Here is a 25,173-nt window from a genome sequence, read left to right as displayed (position 1 = left end):
ACCAGAAACATTTAATAAGAAAATAATACATGCTAGAATTCCATTTTCCCCATCTATATACTTGAAAACAAAGACTCAGAGTGGTAGAAAGGCTTTGGCAGAACTCTGCCATAATCAAAGGAGCTCTGATTGTAGAAGAGCAAGCCTACACTTACTGACCCACCTTTCAATTTTTTTGGAATGGAGTTCATAGAGGGCATGCATTAAAACTTCTGGTTTAATTTTTAAATTATTAAATCCTGGATAAAATTTTCTGCATACCTATCAGCAAACCTTTGTATGAGTTTGTTTTGGTACCTTGGAAGCTTGGGCGACATGATGGCCATGGTGTTCACAGATGCCTTAAAGAGGACTGGGACCATCTAAATACCCTACAGGCCTCTGCTCTTACTCAAGCAGTATTATTACACATCCGCACACTCTCTCCCTTCTCCTTCACAACAAAAAGCTTGTGTGCATGCTGGTGGTCATCATTGTGTCACTGGGTTGAAGCCAGAATTGATCCAGGAGACATAGCCCACTTGTGGTCATTTCTTTATTGCCAACAATGCCTTAGAGCAAAAGAAAATTAGGCCAAAATATAAAGACAGGTTTGATTTATGTAAATCAAGATAACCTTCTACTCCCACCCCTTCTCTTTAAAATATTAACAAATGAGTCCCAACAGCATGTCTGCAATATAAAGAATGATTTATTGTAGCATTGATGAAGTTTCATTTAAGCGAGGCTTAAATACTTCTTGTAAATCTCCTAGTGTTTTAAGAGGCCAAACCACTCTATTTTATTTTCTGTGCCTATCAAAGCTGTAATATTGTTAGCATGGTCTCTAAAACCTTTGGGGGAAGCCTGGACTGATTTCTGCATTGTCAAGAAGAATTGGAGATGATACAGTCACAGCACTCCCTTGATATCCAGGACTACTGCCAGAGGCCATGGCAGTTGTCCAATTGAGAGATGGTAGAATTTTAGACATTGATGTATCAGCAGGAGTGGTCAAAAGAAATTTGACTCTATATACTTTGGAAGTACAGGCAAGAGAATTTTTTGATAGACTGAGCGTAAAGTATAGCAGAAAGAAAGGGATCCAGGATGATACCATATTTTTTTTTCTAAAGCCACCAGAACGATTGCAATAAACAATGGAGTGGATGGTGCTAGTTTTGTGAAGATCAGTTTGTGACATTTCGTGTTCGTGGTAACTTTTGTACTTGAAGGTGAATAAGGTAGACTTTAGGACTCAGCCCAGACCGAAAGCAAAAACTTAGAAATCATCCTGATATAGTTCAAAATATAAGACACACGAGTAAGTATGTTTACTGACTGTGCAGGGGAGAGGGATGAGGACTAACTCTTGGGCATTGAAAAGGAAGAATCAGAATGTTGACTAAGAAAGAGGCAAAAGAGGGACATGGATACCCTGAATGTTGAAATGATGAAATGGCTTAGGGGTGATGAAGCAGCAGGAGTAGCCATCTGTCCAGTGTCACAGGTAAGCAGCTGAGGCAGGTACAATTCATTGGTGACCTAAGTAAGAACAATTTGTAAGAACGATTAAAGGAGAGCTAGGATTTGGTGTTGTTGTTGTAAGGTCTGGGGAGGAGAGGAAACAGTACCTGCAGGAACTTGGTTCCCGTTTGACATCTCTGCAGTTGTTAGCTCCGGAGGAGTGGCCTTCTCTTTTGTGGGACTAATGTCTTGGAAACATAATCCAAAAACAAGGAGTTTAACTTGAATAGAAAGCCAAGGATCTGGAGAGAATTCAGAGGACCAGGTTTGCCAGGCTGACAGTTTCTGAGCCATCATCTAGAAGTGCTTCACTCTGGGCATTGGGAAGTTGATTACCACTAGTCCCAAAATAGCTCACCCAGCACCCAGCACCAGCCTCATACATAGTCAGTGTGTAACAGCTTTCTGTGGGCTGAATGGATTTGTAAGAGAATGAGTGTGCTTGGGTATATTTGGAGCAAATTATCCATGTTTGGTCAATTTTCTTTTTCAAATAAAAGATCTACAAATGATTGCTAGCTAAAATAAATAAATAAAGCCAGGATGGAAAGAAAAAATCCTGTTTTAGACAAACGCATTGTGTCCTGAAAGATCTATTCTGTCATGCCAGCAGTCCCATTGGCTGTGATTTGTATATTAAGAAGATTTTAATTGCTCAGGTAAGTGCCTGCACCTGCTAAGACATTGTGTATTAGAGTACTTTATTCTAATCTTTTACAATACAGGGCACACTCTACCCATAAAATTATTCTCTGCACAATTATCACTCTGTTTTACTGAAGTAGAAAGTGCAACTTAACACTTGTAGTTTCACTCATTATTAAAATCATGGAAATGAGCACCATTGGGTAATGCTAGCACATTTAACTGCTGAATCGCCCTCATCTCTCTCTGTCTCTCTTTTGCTTACATTGATGGGCAGGACTTGAGCGAGTCTTTCCTTTATTCACAATCACGGCAGGGTCCTGATTGCTTTTAAAATAAGAAGTGTTACAAGCTCCCAGCAGAGCTGCTCTGCAGGTACACAGGGGTGTGAGTACCAACCGGCTTCCGTCTTTTATAAAACTACTTACTTTTTGAGACATGTATCCCCATCTGGCCTTGACTGCCCATGCAGCTGAGGAGAATCTTGAGCGTCTGGTCCCCTGCTCAGCTCTTGAGTGCTGGGGTTAGAGATGCTCACCACCACTGCTAACGTATGCAGGGCTGGGAACCGTATCCAGGCCTCCCGGCAGCCAGTCCAATCCCCCACTCTTATTTTATTTTAAATTATATTTTTATATAAAGAGATTTAACTAGAAAAATTCAAAGTAATTGTGGAACATTTAGAAAATATAGATCAAATCCGATATTCACATTAAGATGCTATTTGCCTTTTTACTGTATTTTCTTCCAACACACACACACACAGAAAATGCAAAGAACACAAACACATGTATTTCTTTAACTCATACTCTCTTAGGTTTGAATATAAGCCAAATAATAGTTACCTATTGTTTTCCTAAGATAAATCACAGGAGTGGAGTGGCAAAGTACAGTTTGTAGATAATTCTGACAGTTATTTTAAATAAAGTTTGGGTTTTTTGGCATGTAATAACACCCTTTAGGTTACACACTATCTCTGATTGTTTTTATGAAGTGATGCTAGAACTGACTAGTCCACACAGAGGCTGGTTGTTACTCAGAGAAAGCCATTCAACTCTTAACTGTCACAGATGCACTTGCTACATAGCTTGCACTGAGAGCAAATGGTGTTGTTGTCAGCAGGGTTAACAATAACATTTTAACAAATGCTTCATGGTTTTACCTAGAGGCTGACATTTTTATGCTTGGGACATGTTAATTTAGAGAACAGACCTAACCCAAGATGGCGTCCCATTTCCTCTCTTATTTAACGGTTTCGTTATCACCAACCATGATAATCTCGAGGCCCCTCAGAACCAGCTTTGCCTTTCTCCTAGAGCACCTGTGACCAAATGTCAGCATGCTGCTGGGGAGGGCTTCCCCACAACTTCTGAGCCATCGGGTATGGGATAGGTCCATACTTCAAAAAGCATCACTTGGTGGCTCCACTGTAAAATTTTCATGAAATTTAATTAGGATAAAGTCTTAGCTCTTTCCTGTTTACCTGTCTCAGGAACACATTTGCTCTTTCTTCCAACATTTAAGACTTTGCTTTCTGATAAAAACTGAATCTCTAGAGGGCGATTAGACAATCATGAAATTTCATAGAAATATCTTTTCTTCTAACAAGATTCCTAAAATTTGCATATAAAGTCTGTACCTGAACCAGCCCCATTGAGCACTGCCTGTAGAACAGGTGCTGCTTAAATCAGTGAACCTCCTAGTGACTGAGCACACAGTGATGCAAACGCAAAAGCCTTCTTTGGTCAGAAGTCCTTGAACTCTGTGACTCCCGTGTATATTTGTGTCATGCGGGAACATTTTTCAGCATGGATCTTCCTTCAGTTTGGACACAACACTCACTCCGCCATTGCAAACATCTCTCTCTCCTTACAGCAGCACTGTTGAAGTTGCAAGTGCAGTAATTTTCCGCTGGAGCTGGGGGGTGAGTTTTCCTGTTTGAGGTTTTATTTCTGTCCAATGACTTCATTCAGTTACATGCTCTTCATTATTCTCTGACTCACAACCATGTTTTCACAACTGTGTAAAGACTGAAAACTCCCAGACGATGCATTTTTCTTCATTGCTCTGACTTTAGTCTGCAAATTCTAGGGAAATGGTCATTTAAACAATTACTGGATATTATTTTTTGAAAATTCAAATATACTCAATATTGATTTAGGCGTGATCGAGGTCAAACAGAAGTGAAACACAGTCTATGACTTTAAAATGCTTGTAACATATTTAAAGAGAAAAATAATAGTGTAATTTTAAAATTGGGACTCTACAAAGATCAGTAACATTCAGCTTTTGTTGTTCAATTGTGACAGTTAATCTTGGTTTTCAACTTAACTGGATCTACCCTCAACCAAGAGACAAGCCCTGGAGCACACCTCTGAGGACATATATTGCTTGTGCTGCTTGAGACAGGAAAACTTGCCCACCCCATTCTGTTTATGGGATACTGGACCTTCATAGGTGGGGGAGGGGAGCTGGGCAGAACTGCCCTGACTGTGGATGTGCTGTGACCTGCTGCTTCAAGCTCCTGTTGCCATGGCTTCCCAGTGAAGCCCTTCAACTGTGAGCTGAAATAAATGATTCTTCCCTTTAGTTGCTTTTGTCTAGCAATGTTATCACAACAGCAGGAAAAGAAACTAAGGCATCAATGTTCGGGCTTTTCTCTGAGTCAATGAGTACTGAGTTGCTCTCTGTGTATAAGTGCTCTGCTAACACCAAACAAAAGAGACAGCAACCTCAAAAACCCTTTCTCTGATAAAACTTACATCATAAAAAAAAAAAAATAGATCATAAGCAGTAGTGGTGTGTTTTGCTATAAGGCAAAAGGATGAGAAAGTACTCAGGACCCTTGCTTGAGTCACAGACTTTAAGCCCTAGGTGAAGGTCTCAAGGTGTCTGTGCTGGTCTGCAAACCTCCTCATGTAGGTAAACACTGCAATAAAACCACACAGTCTTCATTCACTTATGAGCCTTGCTGTGAAAGGGGAAAGGACAGTCCGATTCTGAGAGAACTTTTCAAAATTGATGCCTATGTAAGAGCCTACGCCAATGCACAGAGTGGGTCTAAAGGCTCCCTGGCCAGCCCTTGTCATCTTGTGCTCTGTGCATCTCTAGTCCTCAGCTCACAAGGCAGGACTGCCCTGAGCACCCGTTAAATTACCCCAAGAACCACATTAACTGATTTCACTTAATTTGTTCTCATAGCATATAATTAATTGATGTTTATCTACCTATTAGATAATAATTGCTATCTTTCCTCCACTAAATAGAAAGCTTCGAGGAAGCAGGGCATTGTTTTGGCCCTGAAATACATAGTGAGTTTGCCACAAGTAGGTTTCTTAGATGAAAGAAGTCAGTCAAAATTTAACCACATCCACTCACAGGCAAGGAGGAAGGATACATCTTCCCTAAAGCTTTACTTTAAGAGATTTTCTTCATTTAATAGTATAGGATCAGAAGGCAGGAAGATGAAGGACATTAGGACATACAAGAACAAGTCTAGTCCATGGTGTTTTTTTAAATAAATAATTTATTATTTTAACTGCAGTAGCTCACTAGTGTGGTATAACACTACACAGAACAGATCTTGTTAGTGAAGTGTTTGTATCATCCAGTTACTCTCCAGACATATAGACATACTTGTGCTTTGTCACACTATGGTAGAAAAGGATAAACTAAGGCTAAGTTCCCATCTAGTCACAGTCATGTGTTCACACCTTGTTCATTTAATGAAGTGTATGGAATGAATTAGCTCTGCCTGCCTGGGAATTTTCCATTTACATAGTCTAATTCTATGTACTCCAGTGAAATAATTATTTTCTATATAATGAAAAAACTTCCACCAAATAAAAGTATACAGAATCATATAAGCATCATTGTACTCATCACCCAGCTTTGTCAAATCTTTGCACTTTCTTCATAATCCAATACATCTAAACACATCTTAACAGAACTTCCCTTATCACAGTTCATTCTCCCTCTCCAAGAGGTCCTAGTTACCTTGATTTGGTTTTATAGTGTACATTTTTGTTTTATAATTATATATGCATTTGTGTATATAAATATAAATATAAAATATATATATATGATCTGTACTTATTTATAGCATGTAAGCAAAAAGGTAATTTTTATCCACTGATCATATATGTAACTGTTCTTTGATTTCTCTTAATTATTTTCTTGTTTGCTAAAGGTAATCTTCAACTTTTTGTATTGACATTGATAATGCATATGAATCACACACACACAATTCTAGAACAATATTAAGGTATGCATGTTATTTTACAAATGGTATTTCCCATACATGTTGTTCTGCATTAGGACATTATAATCAAGCAGTGGGTTAATGGGAATACTAGACTTATTCATATGGGTGCCATTCTCTTGAACTTGTAGACCCTGATGCCCAATTCTACCCCTCTGCTTTGAATTCTCTTAATATTTCTTTTGTTGGCTATGACTCTGAAGCATTATGGTTCAACCTATAAACTTTGTGGGGATATAGTCATCCACTGAATGATCTAATGATCACTATGTGGGTTAAATTAGCAAATGTTTATAAAATTCCTTTGTATAATATGTGATATATATGGTGCTTAAAACTGATATATTACCCTTATAGGAAAAGAAATGTTGATGCTGTTCTGCTCTTTGGTAAGTGACTTAGCCATTTTTGTCTTCTGTTCCAAAAGTCGAGTGTTAGGATTTTAGTTAATTTTATTGGTGCTTCATGAAACCAAGTACATCCGTTTTGTCATTTCTTCCTGTGATAAAACATCTAGGATAATTAGCTGAAGGAACAAAGGTTAATCCTGATTAGTGTATCAGTGTTTTCAACATCTGTGGTCAGTGGCGTGGTGATCTGTGGCTTTGTAATAATGCCTCATGGTGGGAGCAGGTACCAGAAAGTGCCTCATCACTTCATGGCGAATAGAAGGCCAAGACAGCGACAAGGGCCAGTGTTCCAGGATTTTCTTCAAGGAGACGCCCTGCCCAACAAAGACGCAGCTTCCTTCTAGAAGGCCTGCTTTTGGAAAGTACTGCCACCCGCTGAGTGTGTGACAGATTGGCGAGGAAATCTTCATTGCATGGGCCCTTGCAGCTCTTTAGACAGAGTCAAGCTCTAGCACCATCCATACATATAGTAGATCTTTGCATTCTATCAAAAGCTCTGTGTTTTCAATATCAGCAAGTAGCAGCCTCCAAAATGGTCTTGAATCTGTTTTGATAGCTTGAATGGCATCATTGGAAATCATAAATCTTAGCTCTTTCTATTAAGGACATAATTGATTTTTATGCATCAATTTTATATATTAATCAGACATAACTATGTTTTAAATTTGCTTAATTACTCTAGTTACATGGTATAAGCAACTTACGGTATTTTTGTGTCGACACTGATAAAATATACAAATAATCTAAGTTTTATCTTTCTATTTTAGAGCAACATCCATAGCCTGGTTCTTAGCTTGAAGGCTCTGATGTTCTCTATAGGCTTACATATTTTCAAACACCTACTTTCCTTAAAGTTCTTAAAGATCTTTATATGAAGTGGAAGTTTCTGGTGTCTTTGGAAACTCAGTTGTATCACGTGAATGTAATTTTCCTTTTGGTCCTAAGTGTGGGGTGTGGGAATGTCCTCCCCCGCCCCTGCTGAAAACAGTCCCCGTGGAAATTGTTCAGCTGAAAGCTACCTTGTGTGATGGCCATGGTTTGATGGCCATGGTTTTTGTTAGCTGCAAAACATCCTTCTGTGGACTTCAAGAAGGGTCAAAGAGAAGCCAAAGACAGTGATAATGCTTTCTGCATCTCTGTGCTTTTGCATTGCTAAGGTTTGCTCCTCTGCTGCTTTCCATAGAGAGAAATGCTCCAGAGAACTGCTTGTGTTACTTTGGCAGAGTTCCGCCAATGGACTCCTGCCATTTGGGCAGAGTCGGGCCACTTCTATTGCATCATTCCACTTTCTGCTGATGCCTTTTGCCGCTGTTGCCTTGAGAGGCTGCTGGTATCCTGAGGGTGGAGTTTAGTAATTCCCAAAGAGCCCATTGACCCTTACCAACAGGCATGAGATGAAAATGGTCTACAGCCCCTTTTCCTACTAATCTACCTAAGGTTAGGGTGGTGGTGGTGGGAGCTGGAAGGGAGAAAAAGGAGTTTAAGAACTTTAAATAAATAAAGCAGGTGTTTGAAAAGGTGGTCTCTACAGAGACCCAGTTGTTCTCATTCATTATATATAATTTTCAGGAGATTATGTGGTTTTTCACACAACACACACACACACACACACACACACACACACACACACACACACACACACACACAGGAGTGCTTGTCTGTAATGGCCAGAGGTAGAGGTAGGAAGAGGAATTTCCCTTAGCTGTCCACATGATGTTTTAAGGAGACATGGTTTCACAGTGAATCTGGAACCCCCAGTTTGGCTACCCTGGCTGGCTAGCCAATGAGCTCCAGGAATTCTCTTGTCTCCCTTCCTCACCATCAACCTTTAGGGCTGTGAATGATGAAAACTCAAACCTAGGTCCTCATGAGTAGCAGACGTTTTACTGATGGAACCATCTCCCTAGTCTTCTTGTAGGCTTTAACTAGATACATTTTATTAGTGATTGAAGAGTGCTTTGTAATTATGTTTTGTAATTATGAAAATGATTCTGTTGGATATTTCTCTGCATCTCATGGAATCTTATATCTCTCCTACTGATGTAGAATACATGAATGAAAAATTTTTCTGATAGTTAATGTACTTGCTTATGAGTATAGTGATGTCTACTATTTCATCTTTTGTTTTCAGTGTATGTGCCTATTTGATATGTTGTGCTTATAGTTTTCTCATAAGTAATCTGGTCATGTAAGTTCTGAAAGGTTGGAAAATAAATCTGTTTAAGTTATTCTCATAATATTTGTGTTTTAATTGCCTATGATTATACTTTTACTTAACCCTTTGATTTTGTTGGTCTCAGAAGTTTCTCCTTTTCTTTATTCACTGCTTTGGTAACACTACTATACTTGTCTATTTTCATTGGGATTACCTTGTTCTTTTTATTTCTATTTTTTAGGCTTTTTTAAATTAAATTTTTATTTAATTTAAGAGTCTGTAGCCTCCTCCCTCATTCCCTCCCAACCCCACCCTCCTTCCTCTCCTCCCTGCCCCTCTCTAAGTTCACTGAAAGCTGCGGTTCTCCTCCCCTTCCATCTGACCCTAGCTTATCACTTTTTATTTCTTTAATAGCTTAAACCCTTGCCTTCCTCTTTTCTATTGGAAACACAAAAGCTTTATGAATTTGCCTTAATACAGTTTTACCTACATCTGAATTCCTTTATTAATATTGTAATCTAAATTAAACTTTATATCTATTTAAAATTTCAGTGTTAATTTTGCCTTTTGACCATGTCTCAGTGTTTAAACTATTTAGAATAGGTTATCTTTTTTACATACTCTTCTTGCTTAATTAAATATTGTGCTTAGTAGTAATTGGGGCTTTTTAATACTTTTATACTTGGGGAATTTTGGTGTATCTGTAACTATTAGACACTGCGTTCTGTCAATATCCACCCATCAAATTTTTGTTTGCTCAGTTTTTATCTATGCAGCAGTAGAATTCTTTTTTATTTAAATTTTAATTTTTCTTGGGAATTTCATACATGAATATCGTATTTACATCATTCTCCTCTTCTCTCTCCATGCAACTCTTCTTATGTGCCCTTCTGTCAAATTCACAACCCTTCTTTAATTATTGTTACAGAATACATACACGCGTACAAATACACATGCATAAATGAAGTCTGCTAAGCTCATTTACTGTTGCACACTAGTGCGTTTGTTTGTGGCTGACTGCCTGGTATTGGATAACGTGTCACTGGGTGCATGCCTGGGAACACTGATTTTTTTTTCCTCTCTCATTTGCCATTAATTGCCTGTAGCTCTTTCTCTGAGATTAGGGCCTTGTGAGATTTCACCCATCCATGTAGATATGCATAGGTGTCATTGTGTGGGTCTTGTTTAGGTAACCATGTTTTTTAATGGTCTCCATCTGCAGCAAAAAGATTCATCTTCTATGAGGGGTGACGGCCGCAGTCAGCTGTGGATGTAAGAGTGAGTGTTCAGAACGCAGTTAGGGGGCATGTTGGTGTAGGAAAATGGCTGCAATAGGCAGGTCTTCCTCTAAGACCCCCAGCTTCCCTAGTTATCCAGGTTTACAGCATCAAGCATCATTTCCCTCCTGTGGAGTGGGCCTTGAGTTCAATTTAGATAGCTGTTGGCCCTTGCCAAAACATAAGTGCCACTATTCTACTACTGGTGGTATCTTGCCATGCTGATCATTGATGTGTCCATAGGTTTTACAGGTGAGAGGGATTATTAATTTCACAGCGTGTCTGGGTACTCTGAGAGCCAGTTTTTAGGGAGAAGGCTCTTGGGTCACTTCAAGCTCATTTCTCTAAGTCCTGTGTCCCAAGTATGATGTCTTCAGCAATTGGGCTTTACTTTCAAGTTCTGGGGAGATAACCAAGATAATGGCAGCACCCTATACTGTTTGAGAAGTCTTTTGGGCATTCTAGAGCAAGAACTCAAGGGGCAGTTCCCCCTGGTTTGTACTAAAATGGTTCTTAGTCGATGGCTCTTGGAGGGGGGGTTCGTTATAACCATAAGCAGTATAACTTCATTCAAACTGTAACATTTAATATTTTTATAAATATCTCTATTCATTAACTCTTTAATATATTTTTAAAAATTAGATACATTTTAAAAATCTTTTTATTCACTTTCCATCCTTGTTTTAGCCCCATCCCTCCTCTCCTCCCAGTCCCATTCTCCCTCCCTCTCTTTTTCCTCAGAAAGGGGAGCTCCCTTTCCCATCCGTCGCAGCTCATTAAGTTGCATCAGGACTGAGCATGTCCTCTTCCCCTGTGCCTGGCAAGGCTATCCCATGGGGGGAGCGTGATCTAAAAGCAACCAACTGAGTCCATGCAGTCCCCACTTTCCTTACTAGAGGACCCACGGAAGGCCTAAGCTGCCCATCTGCTACATCTTTTTAGGGCACCTGGTTCCAATTCTTGCATCAGCCTTTTTTGATATTTCAGTTTCAGCAAGCTCCTCTGGGCCCTGGTTAGTTGTCTGTCTTCTTGTGGAGCTCCTATCACCTCCAGGTCATTTTCCCTTTCCTCCCACTTTCCCATAAGACTCCTTACATACCCCAGTGTTTGGCTGTAAGCCTTGTTTTGAGGCACTGCTAGGTAGTTCCTCTAAGAGGACAACTGTCAGGTCCCTGTTTGCAAGTTTGGCAGAACATTGTTCACAGTGTCAAGGGTTTTTTCACAGTGTCAAGGGTTGGCACTCTCCATAGGGTGGATCTTTGGTTGGAGCAGGCCTTGGTTGGGCATTCCCTCAATCTCTGCTCTATCTGCTCTACATTTATCTGTGTACATCTTGTAGGCAGGGTCAACTTTGAGTTGAAGTTTTTGTGGGTGGGTTTATTCCCCACCCTCTACTAGACTAGTCTAGTTAGAGGGGGTCCTCTTCAGTCTCTCTGGCCTGTACAACTAGGATTTTCTGCTTGAGTATTCCTCACATCCTCCCAGGAACCTACTCAGACTTAGGTCTTCTGCTTGTCACAGAAGTACCCCCACCCTCAGTTTCTCTTTTCTCTTCTGTCCTTCTGTCCTCTCACCCTTGCCTTCCTCAGGTCTGAGCTCCATCCTCTTAACTCTCCCCCCCCCCCCCCGCCACTTCTTACCTTGTTTCCTTGCTTCAGCCTCTGTCTAGTCTATCTCCCCTTCTGAGGAAGATTTATGTATCCTCCCTTGGATTTTCTTTGTTATTTATCTTCTTTGGGGCTGTGCCTTGTAGTATGCTTATCCTGAACTATATGGCTAAAATCCACTTTTAAGTGAGTACAAACCATTTGTGTCTTTCTGGGTCTGGGTTACCTCACTCAGGATGATCTTTTCTAGTTCCATCCATTTGCCTGCAAATGTCATGACTTCTTTTTTTTAATAGCTGAGTAGTATTCCATTGTGTAAATGTGCCAGTTTCTTTGTATGTTCCATGGTTGAGGGAAGCAATATAAAACCTTTTGCTATAGCTATTTCAAAATCCTTAATGTTATTTATCCTTCCTTCTTCCCCATGTCCCAGTTTGCCTTGCCCTCTTCCTAGTCATGTACACCTCCTTGTTTCCAATTTCTGCCTTCTAGCACCTGTGTATTACAATTCTCCTCTCCAGGGCTCCTTCCCCAGACCATGGTCCCATTTTACTTTCCTGGTCACTCCAAGGGTTAGGTTCTCATCTAATGGTTTGGAGGTAGGATTCACAAATAAGATAAAATTTGTGGCATTTCATACTGAGTCTGGATTATCATACTAAGTACAATTCTTTCTAATTCCACCCATTTGCGCTCAAATGTCAAGACTCCATTTTCTTTTAAAGCTTTCCAGAAGTGGCAGATAGAATTCTAAGAGCCTAGTGGCTGGACTCCAGGACCCCGTTTAATACAAGGTTTCCTTGAATGGTGATATAAAGGGCTGATGAGTGTGATGAGATTTATCTCTTTTGAATAGTTAATAATAAGTTGATTATAAGTTAACAAAAAGGAAGGTGGCAAGAACCTGAAGGTGACCAATAGAAAAGGAAAATGAATATTTCCTAACAGACAATGAGGAAACCTTAGTCCTATGGGCACAAGGGACTGAATCTGCCATGGAACTTAAGGTGGACATTGCAGCTGTATGAGATGATTGCTGTTATATGAAATCTTGGCCAGAGAATATTGAATTCTCATTTTTAAACCTGGTCAAAGAATAAATGACAACCATTTTAAGTGCCTTTAATTGTGATAATCTGTTGCCTAGGAGACAGAGATAGACAGACAGAGAGAGAAAGAGAGAGAACGTGTGTGTTTTATTTGATATCTTTTTTGATAGAGGTATGTTATGGTTTCACATAATGATTGTTAATTTATATTTATATTTCTAACTATTTTTACTTTTCTACTCTGAGGTCATGATTCTTCAGTTTTATAAATAATGCTTTTTTATTATACTCTGGTTTTGTATAAAAATTTATCTCATCTTATTTGAATGAATTGATACCATGCATCTTTTATATTTGCCCAGTATTTTACTGTTTATTTCATTTATTTTCAATTTTTATTATTATAAAAAATATATTCAGGAAAAAATGTATAGCTGGCTTCTAAAAATCTAGTTGTGTTAACTTTTTCACTTTCCCAGATTACTTCTCTATTACTTTACCAATCATATTTCTATTATTTGGTGATGACTTTCATATATTTCCATTATTTGTTGATGACTTTCATATAGTAATAGATTTTTTTACATTTACTTGAAAATTAATATTTTCAGACCCCTATGTATATATAAATATATTATATAATAAATGGAGTTTAGCCTTTTATAAATCTAATTATGTACTATTTTTAAGTTGTATTCACGTGTAGAGGTGTTTTGCCTCTGTGCATGTCTGTGTACCACACACATGAAGTGCCTGCAGAAGCCAGAAGAGAGCACTGGAGGCCCTAGAACTAGATATACAGACAGTTGTGAACCACCCGTGGGTGCTGACAGCTGACCCTGGGTCCTGGGTTGTAGCCGTCTAATTAATTCTTCTATTAATATTGACTTATATAGTCAATACTTATTTAGTTTCTCATATTTTTCTTAATTCTTTAAGCTTATATCTTAAATTAGTGTTGTGTTGCCGTTATAATATTCTGTAGTTCTATCTTCATGTTCTCAGTATGTACTAAACACTAATGGATCTGGACCTTCTATACCATAATAACTTAACTGGATATAGTTTTGGGGTTGACAACTTTACTCTTTCAGAACTTTGTAATTTTTGTTCCTTTACTTCTTTTTTAATCTGGTGGAGTCTTCAATGCCCTTCTTAACAAGAGCTTGGGGCCTAAGCCTTTTCTATTATGTCTGAATAGTTATTGGGACTCTTCATCCAATAGAATGGGGTAGAAATGGTACAATGTTAATTTGTGGGCTAGAGGCATCATAATCTTGGTTACTTATACATTCTTTCTTTGGGGCTCTTATGCATAGAGAAGCCACCTACATTTAAGAGTTTTGATTGCCCCAATGTTCCCAACCGGTAAAGAAGTTCATTGGAGCCACAAGATGGCTGCATAGAACTGGCTGCTTCGGGTCAGAAGGGAAATGTGGACATGAAGTAGATCTGTGGGCCGCTCTTGCGTCTCTTGATACAGAGAATATATATATGCTCTGAGGCTGAAAACATAAGTCATTCCATTGTTTCCACTCACCTTACCTGCCCAAGTCACCTGCCGCGGCCTACCACTGTAGGGATGAGCAGGCCCCACTGTGCTTTGCTGAAACTGCCGACTCATAAAATTGTGAACATAACAGACACCAAATCTTATTGTGAAATTATACTTTATTAATAGAAGTTCTTGTTTTGTCTTTAATTTTCCAAAAATGTCAGATTATCTGAAAATAAAAGCAAAACAAGACTTGCTTTATATTTTATTCCCAGCACATGCAGAAACTCTGCAAGCATTTGGTAAATGAGGAAATATTTTTGCGAAGTTTATATTGCTCACATTTCTGTTCTGTAGTTTAAAATTTTTAATTTAACTATTTTTCATTGTTTATCTGGCTCTCTAGAATCTACTAAAAAAGACAAGTAAAAAGAAAAGATAGCTCTCAAAACTCAGTCTAACCAGGAATGACAATATTTGATTCTTTTTGTGTGTTTGAGACTAACGTGCACTGTCTGAAGAATTTTATAGTCAGAGAGGACAGAAACAACCAACAGCAAAACAATTGCTGGCCTTAGCAGGTAGCAAGGGACCGATGGAAAATTTAGAGTTTAGATTTTGTATATTACTTAATCACATTTAATTTAAAAAATCTGGAAAGCATCAAAATGCTTCCTCTAAATGAGCGCTGGCTCCTCTGTGCACGAGATGGTGAGGCATCTGGCTGATTCCCTGACATCGGCTGTTCTGTGTCTCCACAGGCAGCTGCTGAGAGCGTTTGATCTGCTTCCTGTCCTTGTCACTTGGTTATTTCACATCCACCCTCCAAAGATGATTCCTTTGCAACAGCATCTCTTAAAGTAGAGCTTGGGGGGAGGGAAGGAAGAACTGTTTTTTTGTTTGTTTGTTTTCTTTTCTTTTTTTCTTATTTATTCACATCCAACTTTGTATTAGAAAGTTGAGTTAGTTTTTTGGACACAAGATATGATACTATAAAATTTAAAGGAGAGAGAAGGGAAGAAAGGAAAGGAAGGATGTAAAAACATAAAAATTAAAAAAAGTAATGGGGGTTCTGATACAAGATTTAGAAAACTCAAAGCACAATGACCTTTTTTTCTCCTGCTTCTGGTGAGCTGACACTTGTCTCTAACTGTTGCAGGAAAAGACTAGTTACACTGTTCAAAGTGTCTGTGGTATTAATGCAAGGCAGTTGTGCAGAGGTGCAGTTGTTCCTGATTTCCACACTAGACTGTAATTTCTCCCAGACTCCTCATGAAGAGGGCCCAGTGGGAAGGAAAGAGTCTCATGTGAACTGTGCTCTAGAGTAAGCCAGCCCTGGTGACAGCCTGGGGGGATTACAGAATCCGGAAGAGACCCCTTCAATTATGCTTGTGTTTCGGCTCAGTCACAGTGTCAGGGACAGAAAGTATTAGATTAAATATTCCTCGAGTATACACAAAACATTAAAATGGAAGAAAGTTCACAATGTCTTAGTGTTTAACACAAAGTTACCCTGAAGATGCTCCTCAGGGGACCTACTCCTGTATCTCACTGCACTCCCATCTTCCTTCTCACCTCAGTTGCTATGGACAGGACACCCTGTCCTAATGGCAGCCCTGATGCCACTTAGAGTCAAACAAACAGAGTTGAGAAGAAGTGAGCACTGCACTTGTAGTTTTGGCTGTTCGGGGGGAATGTCCGTTTAGCATCTGTGGCCCTCAATGTAGCCCAGAGATCTTGGCAAGCCAGCAGGGAAGCAGAGTCCACGAGTTTACATGCTCTATCTCCTACACAAAACCACTAGTTAATTATTTTACTTTACTCCCTTAGGCCCCTCAATTATCTCAACCTGAGTTTAGTTTATTAGAATCTTATTTCTCTCTCTCTTTTTTTTTTCAATTTCTAGAATAAACTTTAGAATGTCTACCTACATACTTTTGACATCAAAGATCACTTTCCCAAGCCAGAGCTTTCTTCTCTTTATGTCCCTGAACAATCATGACACCATGGCCTCAAAGACACAGTGCTGTGTGGTTCCAAGTAGTAGTACAAAGGGGTGCCTGAGAGGAAGAGCATTGTTCGCTGCCATGTTGCGACTGTCCACCTAGGGTACGTGAGAAAAGCCAAGACACAAAAGGAGATTGTTTTATTACTTCCACTCCGCTCCACCCTCAGAGGCAGAGTGCTTCAATTAGAGCAAGGCTGCGCATCTTCTGTTGGTAAAGGATGAGGCGGTATTTCTCTCCATTTTCTTTGTCAGTATTTCCATTGCTTGCAAAAGGGGTCTCTGTGTGAAAAGTCAGAAAACTAGGCTCTCTCTTTTCTGCTTGACTTTGTAACTCTGCCAGTGAAACACCAACATATCCCAGTGGACAAGGCTCTCATGATAGCTTTTCTACCTTCTCCATCCCAGCAAACTTGACCAAGGAAAAGGGGACCCTTATGGGTTTGTTTTTTTTCTTTCCTTTCCCCACTTTCGGTCTTAGGGTTTGCTTTAAGGGTACTGGGTATGCCTCTGTACAGTACACATGCGTGATAAAGGGCTTTCGCTACTGCTCTGCTGAGGAGGCTGTGGAGAAGATACTGAGCATATCACCAGGGTCACTTGGAGTTAACAGAAGAGAAGCTTTGCAGTGAGCAGCCTACTGAGGAGGGCACCACAGTCTGTGTTGTTAGGGGTCATCACAGTCATCAAAGCATGAATGGCATAGTCTCTTACCACGTGACACAGCCTTTGCCCCTTGGAGTCTGTTGGTACCCAGAGCACTTACACCTAGATGGAATTCTGATGCCGTTCCACATGTGTGAAGCTGTCAAACCACAGAGCTGAAAATGACATGGGCAGAGCAGGATATGAGACACATACTGTTTTGCTTTGATAAGCAGCTTGCTTCAACCTTGACTACCCTTGTGAGCATGGAACAGAGGTTAAGGTGCTGAAGAAGATGAAGATGTTTTTCTCTAGGGCCTCTACATTCAGATCTGGCCAGTTGGCCCCAGCAGAGATTTCCTCAGAGTTGGTGTGCAGTGAAAATGGGAAAGAAGAAGATGCAATCAGAATATATTGCAGGTAAAAAAAAAAGTCCATCTTCGATAGAAGAAAAATAGAGTGGCAAATAAGCAAAATCAAATCCAAATAAATAAAACCAAACAACAGCAGCAGCCAGACCGGAAACGAGCAGTGTGACACCTGGTCAATCCTATTACTTGGCTGGTTTCATTCTCTTCGTTTCTGTATGAGGTCCACTCTGTTTTCACCCGCTGGCCTCCACTCACCCAGCTCTCGGGGATCTCAAGAGTTTCTCGTAGTAAGATTGACTTTATGAATTCAGTGGAGTCACACAGGTTGTCAAGACCTCAGGTAGCAAGCAGAGACGCTCGCATTTGGACTATGAACGTCTGCTTCTAAGAGGGGATCCTTACTGTGTCTTTCATCGTGTGAAAATGCTGACAACTTTGCAAATAATTAGGGCACTTTACAGTCTATTTACTGAAATGCTCTACTGGGGTTCACAGGCTCTTCATAATTTTATAGTTCTTCATGATTATTATGATAACAGCACTTGTTATTAAAATCAGTGAACATGATTCTGTCATAAAGATGTTGGACAGAATCTGTACTGACCCCTTAATATTCTTAGGATGTTGCCGCTTGCCAATGAGTAAATAATTATTTGTTATGCTAAACGAGACTTCTTCTATTAAATGTTATTCTCATAAATAAAGTGCTTAAAAGTGTGGTAATTCGGCTTCAGTTTTACTCAAAGATTTTGGTGGCGATGACAATAGCGAGTATTTGGTGCGTTTTCAGTGTCAGGCTCTTTGCCCATTTTTACATAAATTTTCTCATTTAGTGCTACTTGGTAAACTTACGCGGTTGGAACCATTGTTGACTCCAGTGAAGGAAACAGAAGCGGGGAGTAAATGAGTAGTCTGAATCAGATATCTAGCACCAGAGCATCGGCAAATGAAACCGGTGAACTAGCTGTGAAGAGGCAGCTGACTTGTATCTTTAAAATGCTGTTGAGCAGTTTAGCGATTGGTGAGCTCAGTGGTTTGTGAGCAGCGACTACATCCCAGACACAGTGCCGTGGAGATGCTGATCGTGAATTAGATGGATTACCATACAGGAGGATGGAAAATGCTCTTGAGGAGGATGACCATGAGAAGCCTCCAGCTGGCTCGACATCCAGTCTATCTGAAGTACTTGCAAGTTCTCTCTAGGGCTCAGGATTTGAATTGTCACGGTAAAGCCAGCCCCTTGTGAGATTGCGAGGGTCTTTTCAAATATTGCCACTGTGGGATAAACTGGTCACCCCATTTCCTGACCAACCTTTGGAGACAGCACAGGACTTTTAACAGTGGCATGTGGACTCTAACAGGATATTGTAAGGACACAGAAAGCCCACTATTTAATGTGCATTGTCAGTGTTTATTAAATTTTGTTGTAAAACACTTTTAGAGATCATATCTCATCTAACATATTTAGTGTATTGATTTATATGACTCTAATACATCTTTTTGCATTTTTTACATCTTGTGCATATTACTGAAATTATTTTCATCCAAGTTAATTCTTTTCTTCTATTTGAATTTTATAGTGAATATTTGAATTATTAATCAGTTTTCACTCATAAGAATTTTAACCTTTTTATTGGCAAATACTTTGGATTTTCTTCCACAAGCTGAGTTCTGTTTCCCTACTCGCTCTTTCTGATTTTCATGAAGTTTTAAAAAGAAATCTATTGAAATTTATTGTTCTTTAGAAGAATTTAGTGTTCCAGTTTGGGCTGGTTAACAGTTTTATTTAAGATGGTTTTCTGTAACGTTCTTTTATGCAATAACATTTTGTATTTTCTAGTGCATACATGAAATAATATATGAAGTAGCTTTTGAACTGTTGAGATGAGAAGAAAATGACTCAGAATATAATGAGCTAGACAGACGTTAGAATAAACATTTCAGATGGGATGGAGTGAGGAGAGGGCTATAGAAAAGGCTTTGCAAGAAGAAGGATAAGTAGAAGATGTAGAGGAGGAAGTTGAAACATTCTTATGCTCGGCCTGGGGAGCGAAAACAATTGTCTCCCAGCCATGCTGCCTCCACTCTTCAAAACTCTTGGTACTAACTGAACACCCCCGTGTTGCCTTTGGAATAGGGTGAAGAGACTATGTCATTTCAAACACAGTGACCTTTCAAAGACTTTTTCCTTTCCAAGTTGGTGTGATGCTGTTTCATACCTTGCCAGGCACCTGATTTCATACTTTATCCTTTTTAAGGTGACCAGAGAATATTCTCTTCCTTATTCCACCTGTGCTGTTAAGTGTCTTACTGTGGTTTGACCCCCCACACACACACATTGCTCATGTCAATATATAATACTTGTTCTGAAATTTAAGGAAGAGAACTAAGTGGGATCTTTCTGAACTAATTGAGAAGGAGAACTCTGGGATCATTAAACTTGTCATGGGTTAAAGGGTTAAATGGCTACCTCCAGAGGAGGTCTGTTATAAAGGCTCTTGAACTTCATCAGAACTCCCAACGTCCATAACAACTAGAAGGAAGTCACCAGAGTTAGACTCTCAACCCAAGACTTCCCAGCACTTAAACCCATGAGCTAAATCCAACTATGTACCTCTGCTGTTCCCTCATGGCAACAGGAAATTACAACAGGACTGTAGAAGGGAAACCGGCCTTTGCCAATGCACTCAGTAAATCATGGGAAATACGTGTTGTCAGGGGATTTACACGCTCTTGAACACCTGAGGAGGCAGGAGGCTGACTCTTATGGAGCTCCATCTGAGTCCTTAGCTTAACCCAAATAATGTGAAATGGAACAAGTCTTGAAACAGTTGTAGTAGAATCACCTGAAGGCTAAAGAATTAATTGAGGCTGCCGAGATAATCTAGTCAGTGAGAGTATTACAACCTTTATTCAAGAAACAACAACAACAACAAAAGTTTTTATACTTTCTGTCCCTGTCACCAAGACTTTTCCAGTGTCTCTGTATACAACATCATTTTCCTGTTTTTTGTTTTTTGGGGTTTTTTTTTGCTCATAGTTTTATTTATTATTATTATTATTATTATTATTATTATTATTATTATTAGTTACATTTTATTAACTCTGTATCCCGCTTTCTCATTCCCTCCCAAACCCTCCCTCCCTCTCTCATCTCTTCCCTGTCCCTTTCCAAGTCCACTGATAGGCGAGGACCTCCTCCCCTTTCATCTGACCCTGTTTTATCAGGTATCTTCAGGCCTGGCTGCAAAGTCCTCCTCTGTGGCCTAGCAGGACTACTCCTCCCTTTGGGGGTGGGGAGTTCAAAGAGCCTGCCATTGAGTTCCTGTCAGAGATAGTCCCTGGTCCCCTTACTATGGGAAACCAATTGGTTACTGAGTGAGGAAATCATGAAATTTGCAGGCAAATGGTGGGATCTAGAAAAGATCATTCTGCGTGAGGTATCCCAGAAGGAGAAAGACACACATGGTATATACTCACTCATATAGTCCTATAAGATATGATAGGCATGGTGAAATCTATACACCTAAAGAAGATAAACAAGAAAGAGGACCCAGGGTAAGACGATCAATCCTCACTTAGAAAGACAAATGGGAGGTGCATTGGACATAGGAAAAAACAAGTAACAGGACTGGAGCCTACCGCAGAGGGCCTATGAAAGACTCTACTTAGCAGTGTATCAAAGCAGATAGTAAGACTCATAACCAAACCTTGGGCAGAGTGCAGGGAATCAAATGAAAAAAGGGGGAGTTAGTATGACCTGGAGAGGACAGGAGCTCCACAAGGACCAAATATATCTGGGCACAGAGGTCTTTTCTGAGACTGACACTCCACCAAGGACCATGTATGGATATAACCTAGAACCTCTGCTCGGATGAAGCCCGTGGTAGCTCATTTTCCTGTTATTAATGTGTGTGCATGTGTGTGTGTGTGTGCCCATGTACATTCTTACTGGTTTAATTTCTCACCTTGATTAGAAGCTGTAAGCATCACAAAGAAAAGACCTATTTGCTCCATGCTGTGCTGGTCACTCTATAACTGTAGTTCCCTGGTATACTACAGGAGCTCAAGTCATTTTTACTTAAATACTTGCATAGATATATAGATATAGATACACACATAGATATGCATACATGTGAACATACATATAGACATGCATATGGGAGCGAAGCAAGCTTTGGAACATGTGATGAAGCAGGGTTACTTTGAAGAATTTCCCCTGTGACTCTTTCCTGCGGACACGGGAAGAACAAGGATGCCAGGATGTGTGGACAGGACTCCTTCAATCTCAGCCGCACTTCCTGTTCTTCAATGCTAGTTATGCTCTGCCCATGTTTCGCAGCAGCTGTGCCCTGTGGCTGATCCAGAGTTTGCTCTTCTCACTTTTTTTCAACAACAGAACTGGCTTGGAAAGGTGTCATTTCCAAATCTCTCCAAGTAATGCAATAGAACTGCACAACTCAGCACCTCCAGTGGCCTCGGGAGAGCACAGTGAGAGAAGAATGAGGCCATTGGAGAGCGGAACACAGCAGCCTTCAGTGGGGAGAAAACACAAACTTCAGAGTGAAATTTTACATCTTGGGATTTTTCAAATGTTCAGTGAACACCAACTCTTGAACACAGAGGATGAAATTGCTCCTAAATGATGAGTCTCATTATAATAAAGGCATCAACAATCTCCTTAGTTTGCGGAGCAAGTTGCAGGAGGGTTGCTCTTACGTTTCTCCTACCTGGGGCCATCCCTCTCTCTTTTTATTCTGTGTACTGCAGTCACATAGCCATCTTTCTGGGCCTTTACCCACCCCCACTCCTGGTATGTGTGTGTGTGTGTGTGTGTGTGTGTGTATGACTTATTATTAATAATAATGTTTAACTACATAGCCTAGATGTCTCTACTTAAGATCCTCCCAGCCTGCCTAGTGCTGAGATCATAGATATACACAACTATGTCTTGCTAAGATGTTTAATTATTGTGCTATGGAAAGTATTTTTAAAACTCTAATTCTAGTCTTGATGCTTATGAAGATAAGTAGAGCAGATGATATGAAACTGGTCATTGAGTATCAGCTAAGACACTAAGGACTAGAAGGAGCATGCAGCATTCCACTCTTTTTTTTTTTTTTAATTCCAGTGTGATTTTCATAACCTTGTTCACAGATGATAGGTGAGTTTTAATTACTATGTCTAAACAAGGCAGGTTAAGATATATTAATTGTTTCCTTTTTTTTTTCCTAAGGTTTCTCTATTTGTCAAATTGCAGCAGGCACGACAGTCAGTTTGCTAGGTTCTCTTTGAGCTGGCACTTACCTCCTTAAGAACTATGAGGCCAGAACCCACAAAGCTTTGATATGAATGTTGCAGATGTTAGCCACGAGGAATGCTTTTTAAAAGCAATTTCTTTGATAACTACAAAACAAGTATGTTAAAGTTGTTTTCATATGATTTTATTGATTTCTCAGTTTCTATCTTTACTCAGCTATCACATAAATAATCAAGACTCTATTATATTATTTTAATAAGCATCACAGCACAAGAACTGAGTTATCACTCTATTCTTAACCCTTTATGCTAATTTGGCTTCTTCCCAGCATGCATTCCAAAGATACTTGCATTTTGTAACTTTTCCCAATCCAGATCCTCTCCTGATGTCATCTGGACCCCTCCTGTGGCTAAATTCCCTTCTTCCTCCTCTAACTCCTCCCCTGGCTGGCAGGAAGTTTAGCCCTATTTTCTCACCTGCTCAGCAACTGGCTGTAAGCTGCTTTATTGGTATATCAGGGCACAATTGGTGAGCAGTGTGTACACAACATTGAGACAGGAGATTCTTAGAACAAGGACCACAACCAGAAATCAGCATTCGAATTATACAATAACCTTTACCCACACAGGTATCAACTCTTTTATTATTGCTAATCAGAAAGCAAATACATATAATCTAATTTGGCTATTGTTAAGAGAAACATAAAACGTTTGAAGATGTAGGAAAAGGTGAAAATGCTCTAAACAGAAGAGTAACTGCTTTAGGAGATCAGATTATAAATGACTGAGTAAAGTCTGGCACAGTGGCACATGACTATAATTCCAGCACTCAGAGAGTCAGAGGCAGGTGCATCTCTGTGAGTTCAAGGCCAGCCTGGTCTGTAAAGCAAGTCCAGGACAGCCAAGGCTACACAGGGAAACCCTATCTTGAAAAACCAAAAAAGGAATGAATGAATGAATAAATAAATAAATAATGAGTGAGTAAAAACCCGAGTAAGGGAAAATTTGAACCTAGCACTGAAAGAATTTCCCCCCTCCCCCCGCAGGGCCACGTTTGTTGTGAAGCAGCAAGTCTAAGTTTCTTAAACCAGTGGGTCATTGTAGTCTGCAGTAGAGCCTATGCCCAAACTGGCCAGGCTGTGATTCACACAGCAAAAAGCTCTTTTCCTCTGAAGTATGTATGCACATAACTGAATTTCAGAATAGACATAGAGGATTATTGCAGGATAACCAGAGGCCTCAAGGTGCCTTGCATCCTTCTGTTGCTGTGGGGCAGTAAAGGTGAAGCCAAACGCAGCTGATGAGCACACACAGAAAACAGCTTTTTATCATGCCAGCAACCTATTCTAAGGAAATGATTGCTGTTATAATCATAATTTATTTAAGTATGGTGTAACAATTTTCTTCTAAACAGTGGCTAGCTGACTGGCAGGAATGTCTTCATTAGCCATGAAATGGGTGTTCCTGATGATATAATAGGATTGAATGGGGGTCCGTAATTTGCCATTCCCCAAAATAATTTGGCGCATTAGGGAAGAAGGACTGTGCTTTAAATAGTGTTTGTATTCCTTGAGGTTTTATATCTAGTATTAAAAAAATTATAGTCGTGTAGTCTGGATGTTTTCTGTTTTTTCTTTCTTTCTTTTTTCTTTTTCTTTTTTTTTTTTTTGATTCAAAGGAAAAACTAACACTTTAATTCAATAGATCTGGGAGAATCTGCTGCTGGTTCTCATGAACCCCAGGAGAGAAAGAAAATTGGAGGTTTTTTAAAGCACCAGGAATCACCTGCACATTAAATATACAGTGCTGAGCAGAGCAAAGGCAAAGGCGAGGGAGCCGAGTGGAGGAAGCCTTACCTCACCCATGAGTCAGAAGATCCTGGGCTGTGGCCATGTCTGCTCTCTCTCTCACTCAGCCCTGTATCTGATTCAATCACAACAGAAATCACTATGGGTTTATTGACATTAAGATGTTGACTGTAAATTTGACATGGGGATTAGAGGTTCTAGAATAGCCAAAACAACTTTGAAAAAGAAGAACCGAGTTAGAGAACCAGAGATATCTGATTTCAAGACAATACAAAGTACAGTAATTAAAGCAACATGCTATTGATGTAAAGCAGGGATACGCAAAAGTTTTTATATAAAGAATCAGATAGTAAATATTTTAGGCTGTATGGGCCATACTGTCTCTGTCACAACTACTCAACTCTGCTATGAAAACAGCCATACGCTAACAGCCGTGCCCAATACATAGGGATGAGTGTGGCTGTGTCTCCATTTCAATAAGACTTTGTTTAAACACATGGAAACTTGAATTTATATAAGTTTTATGTGTAATCCAAAAGTATTCTTTTGATTTAAAATTTTAAAATGTGAAAAGCATTCTTGGCTCATGGACTATACGTAAAAGGCAGGATCCAGGCTTGACCTACTGATCATCATTCACAAAATACTGCTGTAGAGATGGACAAAAAAAAATATATATA

Source organism: Meriones unguiculatus, chromosome 12 (assembly GCF_030254825.1).
Source record: "Meriones unguiculatus strain TT.TT164.6M chromosome 12, Bangor_MerUng_6.1, whole genome shotgun sequence".
NCBI lineage: Eukaryota > Metazoa > Chordata > Mammalia > Rodentia > Muridae > Meriones > Meriones unguiculatus.
The sequence above is the reverse complement of the archived record's forward strand: the minus strand, read 5'-3'. Positions refer to the sequence as shown.